Source organism: Phodopus roborovskii, unplaced genomic scaffold (assembly GCF_943737965.1).
Source record: "Phodopus roborovskii unplaced genomic scaffold, PHOROB, whole genome shotgun sequence".
In the NCBI taxonomy this organism is placed as follows: Eukaryota; Metazoa; Chordata; class Mammalia; order Rodentia; family Cricetidae; genus Phodopus; species Phodopus roborovskii.
Genome location: NW_026126424.1, coordinates 12,196,326 through 12,209,196, shown reverse-complemented (window position 1 = coordinate 12,209,196; position 12,871 = coordinate 12,196,326). Strand labels below are relative to the sequence as shown.

The following is a 12,871-nucleotide window of genomic DNA, read 5'->3' as shown; positions in this document are numbered from 1 at the left end:
AGCACCCACATGAAAGTGGGTGCAGGTGACAAATGCAGGTCCTTGTGACTGTGGCAGCAGTTGCTTTACAACTTGGACTATCTCCTCAGTTTAGATCTTTAACTTTCATCTAAACAACAGATCAGAGACTTTTTTGATAGTTATGATTTGATTACTTATGGCTTCTCAAAGAACACAACCAAATGTCCAAGAAGCCCTATTAAACTGGCAAAATCCTGGGAACCTTGTTTCAAATGTACATTTCCTATTCCCAAGAAAAGATTGACTGGGCCAGGAATACTGAAAAATAAGGCTCATGAATTTGCACTTTAAAAAAAAGCAGCTGAGTAATTATTGTATAGAGTAGAGATTGAGAATCTTTGGATGCTATGATACATGAAGTTCTATGACAGGAACAGTTTCAAAATGGCTGAAGTTGGCATTTTGTGTTTCAAATAAGATGCAGCAAATAGTTAGGGGTTGAGTCATTTTGGGTGACTCTGGTCCTGGATGTATCACTGGATATTCAGAGAGCCCTTGTGGAAGAGACCCCTGTAAGGTGACATGAAAAATACAACCAGGCAGAGTCAGGACAATAAACAGAACCATGATAATGGCCACTGGAGTCAGGCCTGCCAAGGGACATATTGTAACAAGTGGTAATATCTCACCAGGAAAATGACAGAAGACAGAGGTGGTGCTGTCTAGCCTCCTCTCCCCATCTAGATTCCACCCAGAGCTGTATTTATTTATTTATTTTACAATTTCACGTAAGTGCACAGGGTATTGTGATCATATTTACCCTTGACCTTCTTCTATTTCTTCCCCACACCTGCTGACTGCTTTCTCCCTTCCAACTAGCCCTCTACTTTCTTATCCATTTTTGTCTCACTTAGTTTAGTTAAGATTATCTGTAGGAAGGATTTGGGGTTTTATGCTCTTTACCAGGGCATGGATAACTGAAGACAATGACACTCTTGCTTGGGCAGCTATTAACTGCCAGTGGTTCCTCAGAGAGAGAGTTGGAATATCTCAAGCCCCCTTATCCGGTGCAGATCTAGCGAGGTAGTCACAGGAACTGTATGTCCATAATTGTAACATCATGTCATATCTGTAACAGTGTTTTATAGCATTCCTTTCCATTCTCCAGCTCTTATAATTGTTCTGCACCCACTTCTGTGATGTTTCTTTGGCCTAGGAGGGGGAGACACACATTCCCTGTTAAGAGCTCAGCACTAAACCATTACATATTCTCAGCATGTTTGCAGGAATTATCTCCCATTTCAAAAAGAAGCCTCTACAAACCAAGGCTGAGAGCAGTACTACTTTAGCAATAGACACATGTATTGAGAAGTTGGTTTGGCTACATGCCCATTTAGGAAAAAAAAAAAAAAGCTTAGTAGATTTTTTTCCTAGAGCCTGTGACATTCCCAGTCATGGGCTTTGGACCACTAGGGTTTGTGGTACCAAGCAAGCATCCCATCCAATGGAGCATGCCTCAAATCAATCAGAAAGCAGTTGGTTATTCCCCAAATATTTACGCCACTAATGCACTAATGAACATACCTTGCCTGGCAGGATGGTATTGTAATATTTTGGCTCCACATCTTGGTAAGACCATTGAAAAATCTCCCCTTCCAGCAGCCTTCCTTGCAGTTTCTGCAGTTATGAATGCCATCTAGCAGAGAGGAATTTCTCAGTGTCCTGCAACCAAAGTATATGGTGTCTCCATTAATAAGGTCTAATCATGTAGCTGTGGTGGCCAACCAAGAACAAATGCAATACTTTATATTGCTTTGGAAACTTCTGTGGCTTCCTGGCCAGCAACTTCATAGGAAGGTATCCAGAACTTGGCATTGGAATGTTTATTTGAAAACTCATGGCTTCAGGGAGCAGCATTATCCATCCATGAAGAGTATTATTGGTTCATAGTCAGCCCCTTTTAGAATTCTAACCTTTTTTTTACTCCAAATCCCATTCCTGTTTTTTTTTTTTTTAATTTTCATTTAACAGATCATAGAGAGGTAGTAAAGTTTTCTTTCATCCAACTGTTATAATTATTTATTGGGGAGGTCATTAGCCTGAGGTAGGCCTGGCCCCTGGGTTCCTATATGAGAAAACTGATACTGAAATTAGTGAGGAAGGACACTACATTTACAGAAAATAAAATCTTCGCAGAACCAAGCAGAAATCATCAACAAACCTCTCTCCAGGCGTTTTCAAGTGGAATGATTCCAATGAGTCAGTAGCTCAGCTAAAACACCCAAACATTTTTCTCTGCCTCTTGGACCCAATGGTGCCACAAAAGTCTTTCCTATGGACCCCCAGGCTAAACTTCTGAGTTGTTTCTGTTAGGAGATGCCTGACTTTGGTATGACTGTCCACTCAAATCTTTACGGTTTCCACACACTAAAGTGTGTCTTCTTAATGTCTGTCAAACCTCTTCCTTTATCTACTCAAACGGTCATTGGAAACAATAATGCAGCTGCTACCTATTTCAGAAAGATCCCTTGTCCAAAATTTAGCCCAGGTTTTCTATATTACAAGTAACTGGAAATATTCAAAGTGTCTCTCATAAATGAAGTGGCTACTATAATGAACAACTGCCCTTTTAGAATATTCATATTTAAACTATGTAGTGGGATAAACATGAGAACAACTATGGTACACAAACTAATGTGTTCCATGTTAGTCTAAGTCAGAGTTAATGTTCTAGCATTTTCATTGATACTTGTCAATGGGTTTTCTGCCTCTTGATGCTATTATATCAAATTAGCATATAACCCCCCCACTTCTTTGTAGTAAATAAGCACCACTGACTTACATCTCCAGTCCATCTCACAAAATCTCTTCAGAGATCTCCCTTCAAATTGGTTTAGAGCTAGTAAGTGCTATGCTAAATCATTCTCATAATTCCAAGGGAAAAATATAGAAAATAACTCACATATTTTCTAAGATTAGCAATTTTGGTTATAAATGTTTTTCAAGTACATACGACTTGAATAAGACTAGTCTATTATATTTGGCTTAATAAAATGAGCGTACCCTGAAATCTTGAATAACATAAGCTTATGTATTTTTTTATTCAGAGTAAGTCCATCGGTCAAATAATATTATATTTATTAGGTGTTTAAGACTATAAACAGTATAAATTCAACTTAAGAGTAAGTAAGCATACAAGGAAAGATGCAACAGAAACAAACACAAGTGATTTGATCTGCAAGAGAAACTACTCATCTTTTATGAGTCAATAACATTCTGATCTAACATACATGTGTTGTAAAAGAAGTGGGGAAATAACTTGACAGGTTGGTTAGCTTTGTTTACGTTCTTAGGAAATCTCTATGAATAATCCATAAAATTGAGAATGTGCATGTTAACTTAGTGGAATGTAAGTTTTATGCAGGAACTTTGCAACTAGAATTGTTTTATTATAGTTGCCCGAAGATATTTTCCAAAATTGTTTTTAGGAACTTGCAGCCTTTGAACATTTGACCTATGCTAAGTTATTAACTAAAATATTCATTAATCACTTCTAAGCAATATAAACTACTAGAACACTGATTATTGAACATTACTTTATTTGTAATCTCTTATTTTTACCTTCAGTGGAGAGGTTAAATGTATTTGAATCTGATAATGATTCATGATAGCATGGATTTTTTTCTACATTGTTATGACAAAGCATAAATATATGAAAATTAAATGTTGTTATGGTAACACAGTTTTCTAGACTGCTGCAGAATCTTGATATTTTACAAACATGAATTTTCTGTTAAAACAAAAAAATGCTAATGGATAAAGAATCTGGTCAATATTCATTCATAAAACCATTAGAGTTCATAAGGTAAATAAATTTGATAGCCACAGAGTATGTAGACTTTGATTCTTTTGAAGGAAAAAGACAGTAATTTGCAAACAAGTGTTCTAGAATGAGAAAGCTCAAAACATAGGTCTCAAACTGATGGAAATAGATAGTTACAGAAGGTTTTTGAAAAAGAAATCTTATCTCCTGTGATCAAACCCAAGACGGGGTCCATTTACTTATAAGGTTTTGCTCAACAAATTTTATTGGATTATTGGTCTGCTCATAATAAGATATTATAAATACTTTCTCTTTTCTTTTGATTCATCTACCATGGAAAGAGACAAAGATTGTGTGTCTTATCAGAATAATTTCCTGTGCTCTTTATTAGCCTTTGCCGGGACTGTAACTATTTAAGAAAAGCCAGGCTTCTCACTTTTGGGACAAGAAGCTAGAAGCTTTTATAATCACATTGCCTTCTGCAATTACTTTGAATTCTTTTCTTCTTACTTTGTTTAAATAACAGCTAAGCTTTCTTCCTCAGTGAACTATGATCTTGCTAAGTCAAACTCTAGACCTGTTGATATTTTTGCTCTATAGCTTTTCTCAATCCCACACCTATACAAAATCTTAACCTCAAAATGATGTTGCCATTTCTTTAAGATTTCAAAAGATTTGGTGTTCTTTCATGAAAAGAGCAGCAAGTCAACAAAAATTATCATGTTTATTTGATGTCTTAAATTGTGTAGGAAATGTCAAATCAGGACACATTTGCTCCTTCCCTGTTTTATTTCTTTGGTTTAATGTAATGTTTTTCATGCAATTATTTTATTCAGTTTGTACTTCTTAAGAAATTTGTCAGGAGTCTCGCTGTTATATCTGTTATAACGTTGCTGGTTACAATTTCGGCTATTAATTTTAGATGTCTGATACAAAAATAACCCAATTTCTATGTCACATAAACATTTCTACTGAATCTCATTAGATTTTAAACATGGCCATCCATAGTCTATCACTGCAGATCTTGCTTTACCCTGATACTTCTATAAAAATGTTTTTAATCAGAAGTAGGCCAGAGTGCAATCTTTTTAACAGAAAGGGATATAATAAAGACTCATGGGAAGTTCTATTGTCAGAATCAGATTGGAATGGATCAGGCCTTGAAGGACTACCTAAAAGGTTCTGAGATTTTCCTGTACTCAACAGGGAGAGTTTTCCATTTTTAATATCTGATAAAAATCCTCAACCTCATCATCAGTAACCGACCACCTCAAACTTGCATTCTCCTGCCTTACTTTTTATTTAGTTGGTTAATTAAGAATCCCCAAGTTTGATATTCTTCACCTCAGTAATTTTCCACCTACTGACCTTCCACTCAATTGATTTAGGTCTTCAATGGTTCCTGTTGTCCTCTGGGTGGAGTTGTGCCCAATCTCTCTCCTTTATTGTCTCAACACTACCACATTTATCTATAATAGGGTCTTCTGTACCGATGTAAGAAATGCCAGGGTGATTTTTCTTTGTATAGACCACATTCCTGTATAGATTCTGAATTCTTGTAAATAACACAAGTTAGGATATATTGGCAAGATACCTTAGCTATGCTGGAAGACCTGAGTTGGAGCCCCAGAGTCCATATGGCAGAATTTAAGAACTGATTTCTGAAAATTGTCCTCTGACCTCCAGATGTCATACATGTCATTGCATGCGGCTTACCCCCATCTCAAGACAGATAGATAAGCAATGGATAAAAATAAATAAATAAATGAGTAAATTAAAATGAAACCTACTGAAGCAAATTGTCTCATTTAAAAGTATTTTTCCCTCATTTCAAAGGAAGCCAATCCTTCTTTGTACTGCTATGAATCAAATTAGAAAAGCTGCTAGCTCACAGATTCACATGCTGTATTTTAAAACCATGCATGCTCAGGTCATCCTGTTCTTTCTATTTAATAGGGTGGAGAAAAGCCAGTCATTTATCAAACTTATAAAGCTCCAACTAAATAGCGAGAATTTCTAAAGAAGGTTTATATATCTTCAATATATAAAATCATGTCCTGAAGCCAGAATTCTTCCATTTTAAAAAAATGTCTCTGCTCTTTCCTCCTTGATTGTATTGTTCCTTACTGGAACTTGCCCAATAAAAGGCCTGAAGAGTAAACACATGGCAAGCAATTGTGATCACTCTTCCTCTGCTCTGGCCAAGAGCTTATTAGATGATATTGATTTGCCAGCTCCTTCCTTGCAGGAATTGCCTAATTAAATGCTTAGTACTGTCTTTGAAGATGAGTTTAGCTCAATAGTTATTCAAGTTTCTAATTTTAGAAGCTCTCCTTTCTATCATTATAATTTTGGTAACAAGAATTAAATGTTGATGTCTTAAATTGGCAGCTTCTCCAATCTTTAACATATTCTTTCCTGAAGAAAAAGTGTTGGGAGTCCAGCTTTAATCTAAGCGTAATCACAGAGGTTCTGTTTTGTTTTGTTATTTTTACCTTAAACAGAACAATTATTCTTTTTTGTTTGTTTTTCTTTTTGACAAAGGGTCTCACTGTAAGCCAGGCTGGCCTTGAACTCAACTGCCTATCTCTTCAAGTGCCCAGCTAAAATTTTATTTACATATTTAGTTTACATAACTGACTGTTTTTCCTACAGGTATGTTTGAGTACCACATAAGGAGATCAGAAGAAATCATTAGCTCCTTTGAAACCAGAGTTACAGAAGGTTGTGAGTTGCCATGTGGGTGCTAGGAATAAAGCCCGGGTCCTCTGGAAGAACAGCTAGTATCTATAACCATCGAGTCACCTCTCCAGCTATCCTGCATGTGACCATTTAGGTGCACTTCTTTCTTTGTAAAGTTTGTTGGGAGAAAATTTCTAAATTATTATTTCTGTAAGCTTTGAAGTGCATAAAACTTGCATTTGGGATGGTTCTGCTTGGGAGAATAGAGTCATGCAATTTTTTTTTGTTTGTTTTTTGAGACAGGGTTTCTCTGTATTGCTTTGGAGCCTGTCCTGGAATTTGCTTTGTAGACCAGGCTGGCCTTGAGCTCACAGAGATTTGCCTGCCTCTGCCTCACGAGTGCTGGGATTAAAGGCACGCACCACCAACGTCTGGCTCATATCATTCTTTATAGTGATGTTATTTTATCTTTATAAGAGAAAAAGACAGTGTAAAAGAAATATTGCTTTGTAGAGACTCCTGGTCCAAGTCCTGGGATGACTCTTCCAGTTGAAAAAAAAAAAAAAGTGTATATCAATATAGCTGTTGGCTGCAGCTTTTTCTCTCCTAAAGGAACCTTCTTTTTCAAGAACAACTATACCCATTCGGGGGAAAGGGTCTGAAAAATCTCAGTGGCATTACTCATTTTCAATCTTAGTATAAATGTTCATGTTCTTGCAAGTAGATTACCCAGGGCATCTATGTGAACTTTTAATTTATTTTTATTTTTGTGCGCGCGCACACACACACACACACACACGTGTGTGTGTGTGTGTGTCTCAGTGTTTGTTTTTGCCTGTACAAGTGTTCATTTGTGTGTGTGTGTGTGTGTGTGTGTGTGTGTGTATGGAGGCAAGAGGACCGTCTTGGGTGTTGTCAGCATCTATCCACCCCCCCCTTTGTTTTTTGAGGTAAAATCATTTACTGGTCTGGAGCTTGCCAAATACACTAGGCTAGATAGCCAGCAAGCTCCAGACCCACCTGTCTGTGCTTCTCCATCTCTAGGGTTCTAAGCATACGCCACCATGCCCAACATTTTTTTTTAATTTGGGAATTATACTTAGTTCTTTATGATTTAAAGTAAAAGAGCATTTTTATCAACTGAGCTACCTCTCCAGTCCAGTGGATATTATTTTAAAGGTAGACTAAAGACTAAACATCTCAGGCCTGCCTTCTGTTGCCGTGCTTGGAGTGTCTTGAGGACTGAGGACTGCTTGCAGGGGAGCCCACCCTAGTGTATCGGCTCACCCAGATATTGCCAGTATCCTGGTCCCACCTGTTTCTGGCCTGCCTTCTGGTGCCCTGCTTGGACTGTAGTGAGAACCGAAGACTTAGTGCAGGGGAACCTGCCCTAGGACTGACCCACCCGTAGTCTGCCAGCATCCTGGTCCAGCCTCCAACCACGGGAGGAGTCCCGCCACCATCCACTGGAGTAGGAGAGCCATTGGAGTATTTGGATCACTTGTACCCACCAGAAGAGAAACTTGGTCCCATACCCACCAGAAGAAGGAGAGACCCTACCAGTGTGCACTGGAAGAAGAGATAGGTACAACAGTATAAGAATAGAGTCAACAATATGACGCCACCAGAGTCTAGGGACTCCACACCAGCAAGACCCTGTAAACAACTTTATGACAATGATAGACCTTCAAAGAGGTAATGAGTAAATCCCTTAAAGGAATGGAAGAAAAAAAAATCCAAAAAAGTGGAGGAAAAGTCAAAGCAAAAATTGCAAGAAACAATTCAAACAGTGCAAGGTTTGAAAGCCAAAATAGAGCGAGAGAGAGAGAGAGCGAGAGAGAGAGGAAACATAACAACAAAAGCAAACAAGCAAACAACCCCCCACACACAATTTGAGGGAATGGTGGAAATAGAAAAGTTAGGCAAATGATCAGGATCTACAGATGCAAACATAACCAACAGAATACAAGAGATGGAAGAGAGAATCTCAGGTGCTGAAGATACACTAGGAGGAACAGATTCATTTACAAAAGAAAATTTAAGTCCAATAAATCCCTGACACAAAATATCCTGGAAATATGGGACACCTTGAAAACGCCTGAGAATAGTAGGTATAGAAGAAGGTGAAGAAACTCAACTTGAAGGTGCAGAAAATATATTCAACAAAATTGTAGAAAAAGACTTTCCCAACCTAAAGAAAGACATGCCAATGAAAGTACAAGAAGCTTACAGAACACCAAATAGAGTGGATCACAAAAGAAAGTCCCCTGGCAACATAATAAACAAAACACCAAACACACAGAATAAAGAAAGAATATTAAGCACAGGAAAGGAAAAAGGCTAAGTAACATATAAAGACAAACCTATCGTAAATACACCTGACTTCTCCATGGAAACTCTGAAGGCCAGAAGGTACTGGATAGATATTCTGGGAACGTCAAGAGATCATGGATGCCAGCCCAGACTATTACACCCTGCAAAGCTTTCAATCACTATTGATGGAGAAACCAAGATATTCCATGACAAAACCACACTTAAACAATACATATTCACTATTCCAGCCCTATAGAAAGTTCTGGAAGGAAAACTCCCACCCAAGAAAGTTAACTACACCCACAAAAATATAGGCAATAGATAATCCAACTTTACCAACAGCCAAAAGAAAAATTGTGGGGGGAAGGGAATACACACAATAACACCACTACCAATCCAAAACAAACAAGAACAACTCACCTATAAAAAGACACATGCTAACAGGATGGATATGAAGACAGAATCCATCCTTCTGCTGCATACCTTAAACACACCTCAACTTCAAAGACAGATGTCACCTCAGGGTTAAGGGTTGTGAAAAGACTTTCATATCAAACAGACCAAGAAACAAGTGGGTGTAGCAATACTTCTATCTAACAAATTAGACTTCAAACAAAAATCAATCAAAAGAGATGAAGAAGGTAATTTCTTATTCATCACAGGAGAAATCCATCAGCACAAAAAAAAAATCTCAGTTCTGAACAACTATGCCCCAAATACAAAGGCACCCACATTCGTAAAAGAAATGCTACTAAAACTCAAAGCTCACATAAAACCTCACACGCTTATAGTGGGAGATTTTAACACCCCACTCTCAACATTAGACAGGTCCACCAGACAGAAACTTAACAAAGAAACGAAGGAACTAACAGAAGTTATGACCCACTTGGGTTTAACAGACATTTATAGAACATTCCACCAAACACAAAAGCATATACCTTCTTCTCAGAGCCACATGGAACTCTCTCTAAAATCGACTACATGCTCTGCAATATAGTAAACCTCAATAGGTACAAAAAAAAAAAAATTGGAAAAGTCCCCTGTATCTTATCAGACCACCATGCTATAAAGCAACACAAATTGCAGAAACCCTACAAACTTATGGAAATTGAACAGCTCACAATCACATCATTCCTGGGTTAAGGAAGAAATAAAGAAATAAATTAAAGACTTCTTAGAATTCAATGAGAATGAAGAACAATGTATCCAAACTTATGGGACACTTTGAAAGCAGTGCTAAGAGGTAGCCCTAAGTGCCATATGAAGAAACTGGAGAATAGTCACACTAGAGAATTAAAAGCTCTAGAACACAAAGAAGCAAACTCACCCTGGAGGAGTAGATTCCAGGAAATAATCGATTTAAGGGCTGAAATCAAAAAGGTAGAAACTAGGAAAACAATACCAAGAATCAATGTAACAAAGAGTTGGTTTTTGGAGAAAAATCAAAAAGATAGACAAACCTTTACCTACACTAGCCCAAAGAGAGAGAACATGCAAATTAACAAAATTAGAAATGAAAAGAGAGATATAACAATGGACATAAAGGAAGCACAAAGAATTTTAGGTTATACTTTGAAAACCTGTATTCCACAGTATTCAAAAATGTATTGGAAATGGATAATTTTCTGGATAAATATCACTTACCAAAATTAAATCAAGATCAAATAAGCAATTTAAATAGACCTGTAACCCCTCATGAAATTAAAAGTCATAAAAAATTTCCCAACTACATAAAGCCAGGGCCAGTGTAGAATTCTACCAGAAATTAAAAGAACAACTAATACCAATATTCCTCGAAGTGTTCCATGTAATAGAAGCAGAACTGTCTCTATGAGGCTACAATTACCCTGGTAACCAAGCCACAGAAATTCACAACTAAGAAAGAGAACTACAGACAAATATCCATCATGAACTTTGATGCAAAAATACTCAATAAAATACTGGCAAATCCAATTCACGTATACACCAGGGAAATCATCCACCATGACCAAGTAGGCTTCATCTCAGGGATGCAGGGCAGGCATGGTCCAACATACAAAAAAATCCATCAATGTAATCTAACATATAAACAAACTGAAAAAAAAAAAACCCACATTATCATCTCACTAGATGTTGAAAAGGCTTTTGACAACATCCAAGACCCCTTCATGATAAAGGTCTTAGAGAGATGAGGGATAACAGGAACATCCCTAAATGTAATGAAAACAATATGCAGTAATTCAACAGCCAAATCAAACTGAATGGAGAGAAGCTTGAGGTATTCCTCTAAAATCAGGAACAAGTCAAGCTGCCCACTCTCTCCATATCTCTTCAATACTGTACTTGAAGTTCTAGCTAGAGCAATAAGACAACAAAAGGAGATCAAGGGGATATAAATTGGAAAGGAAGAAGTCAAACTTTCATTATTTGCAGATGATATGATAGTTTACATAAGTGACCTGAAAAAGTCTACCGAGGAACTCCTATAGCTGATAAACACCTTCAGCAAAATGACAGGATACAAGATTAACTAAAAAAAAATCAGTAGCCCTAATATATATATATGATAAAGGGGTTGAGAAACACCATTTTTTTTTTTTTTTTTTTTTGCCAAGCTGTGACTGTTTATTAACTGACCAGATTACAAAAATACCACAGGCACCTTAGTTCATCCGTCTAATAAGCCTGTTTATCTGGTCTTTCCCGTTGCCAGCATCGCCACCTTCCACAAAGTGAGTGGTCTTTTTCTTCATCCCGCCCCGTGGAGAAGACAGTTTGAAAGGCCACAGGAAGTTGTTGGCTTCCTTGAAGCGTTTCCCCACTGTGTAGGATCTCATGGATCAGATCCTCCATGCAGATAATGCCCTATTTACCAAGAGATGGAGTAATCAAGGAATTGTCCGTCAAGGCAATTCTCTTCTTATTGATTTTGCCATAGCCACGCTTGTAGATGAGCTCATTTACTGACTTCAGGTTGGGGTACCCCCATGCAATGTATGGTTCCACAATCCTCAGCATGTTAATCGAAGCCTTGTTGAGCTTAACAAAAGTGCCATTGAAGATCTGACAAAGACGGAGCAGCTGCACCTTGCGGACCTTTGGGCTCACATCATTGATACTTCAGATTCGGATGATGAATGCCAGCTTGGGTTCTGCAGGCACATAGAAGTTTCTGTCTTTCCTTGCCATCCTAGCCATGCGAATCTCCATCTGGTACATCTGCCTGTATTCCTTGTGATAATGCTTTACCTTTTCATAGATGAGCTTCCTCTGTGCTCAGTGCAAACTTTTTCCGGAAGTGCTTCACCTTCAGCTCCGCGAAATTCCTTCGCTTTTTCTTAAGGGTCTCTGGCACAGCAGGAACCTTCTTTTTCTTCTCTGGACTGGCCCCCATGGCTCCTTCCAGTCAGGGGGTTAAAAAAAAGAGAGAGAGCGAGAAACACCATTCTTTACAATAGCCACAAATAACGTAAAATATCTTGGGTAACACTTACCAAACAAGTGAAAGACCTATATAATAAGAACTTTGAGTCTTTAAAGTAAGAAATTAAAGAAGATACCAGAAAATGGAAAGACCTCCTATGCTCTTGGATGGGTAGGATCAACATAGTAAAAGTGGCAATCTTGCCAAAAGCAATCTACAGATTCAATGCAATTCCCATCAAAATCCTGGCACCATTCTTCACAGACCTTGAAAGAACAATCCTCAATTTTATATGGAAAAACAAAAGACCTCAGATAGCCAAAACAACCCTGTACAATAAAGGAACTTCCAGAGCTATCACCATCTGTGTCTTCAAACTCTATTATAGTGCTATAGTGCTGAAAACAGCTTGGCATTGGCACAAAGAACGTAGGCACAGGTAGACCAATGGGATCAAACTGAAAACTCTAATATTAACCCACATACTTATTAACACCTATTTTTTTCAAAGAAGCTAAATTTATACAATGGAAAAAAGAAAACATCTTCAACAACTGGTGCTGGCACAACTGGATGATGGTGTGTAGAGGACTGCAGATGGATCCATATCTTGGGCTATGCACAAAACTTAATTCCAAATAGATCAAAGACCTCAACATAAACCCAACCACACTGAATCTCTTAGAAGA

The 12,871-nt window shown here is 37.7% G+C and overlaps 1 pseudogene; it reads right to left on the bottom strand.

Annotated features, from left to right (window-relative positions):
• Positions 1-11,358: 11,358 nt before the first annotated feature.
• On the bottom strand, positions 11,359-12,152 carry LOC127223001 (60S ribosomal protein L7-like; annotated as a pseudogene).
• Between the last annotated feature and the right edge of the window lie 719 nt (positions 12,153-12,871).